Raw genomic sequence first — 1,350 nt, 5'->3', positions numbered from 1 at the left:
TTGTTAATTCCATCTTATACACCTGTTTTGAGAACTTGTAAACACGAATAAAACGTGAGGTCATAATGTTTTAATAAAACGTGTTTTAAATGTTATGATATTAACGTTTTGGAGCAAATGTTTTTTAAAACAATAATTCTAATTATTAATAACTAGTTGTTCTCGGCCACACATTGCTGTGGCTCAGCTACGAGTGGGCGTTCCTGAGCCACAGTTGCCCTCCACCGTCCCCCTTCCTCCCCACCATTTCCCCCTCCCCTGTACCATCGTCCTATGAACCATTCCCCACTCCCCTGTCCCCTCGTATTCCACACCATTCCCTATTCTCTATCCCCTCAACCTCCCCTCCATACCCCACTCCCACGTCCCCTCATCCTCAGCATTATTACTCCACTCCCCCATTCCCTCATCCTCCCCACCATCCCCCACTCCTCCGTCCCCCTCCTCATCCCCAACTCTCCCCACTCCCCTGTTCGATGCGTTCCCAAATGATCTAATGTTCCCTTCAGAAAAATTAGAACATTAAATGATCTGATGTTCCCATCACTGAAAATGTAAAGAATGGCAAGAAAAAAGGAAATGAAAAAAATATATATACCCACAAAATGGTAAACGACACAGCTCAATTCTAACACAATGTCACACAAAATAATTACATCAAAATCATCTAAATAAAAATAAATCGAAATCTATGAAAATTCAATTTAAAAAGGCAATCGGAAACATTGAAATAGAATAAATAAATATTTAGTATAGCGTGTGTTGCATTTACGTCCAACAGATGGCACTGTTGTACGTCCAACAGATGGAACAAAAACGGTTTGTCAAAATTTCAAAGCAGTTGGTGAAGAACTTTCGGAAATTACAGCCTGTTGTTGTTGTTATATCTAACAGATATTAGAAAAAAAATCCAGAACAAGAAAAATAATGTTTTTAATAACAGATATTAAAAATAACAGTTTTTACCAGTCACAGGTGTGGCATGTATACAGTAGGTATATAAAAACATGCTCCTACTCCAATGCAACGTTGTTTCAAAATTTCAAAGCAATCGGTACAAAGGTGTCCGAGATTTTCCTCACATGTAAACTCACATGAAAAATGCAGTTTTTTAAAAAAAAAGATTGTTTGTACCTGTTACTGACGTGACATCTATATAGTATGTATATAAAATACGCATTTATTCGAATGGAACGTTGTTTCAAAATTTCAAAGCAATCGGTGACGAACTTTCGGAAATTAGCTATTTTGAACCAAACGGACATTTACAATATTATTTATATAGATTGGAACTATTAGGTATAATTATCTTTATTGGATTTAGAAAGATAGAGATAGACAGGAGTAAAG

This window comes from Procambarus clarkii, chromosome 1 (assembly GCF_040958095.1).
Source record: "Procambarus clarkii isolate CNS0578487 chromosome 1, FALCON_Pclarkii_2.0, whole genome shotgun sequence".
Classification (NCBI taxonomy): Eukaryota; Metazoa; Arthropoda; class Malacostraca; order Decapoda; family Cambaridae; genus Procambarus; species Procambarus clarkii.
This window is presented reverse-complemented; position numbering follows the sequence as displayed.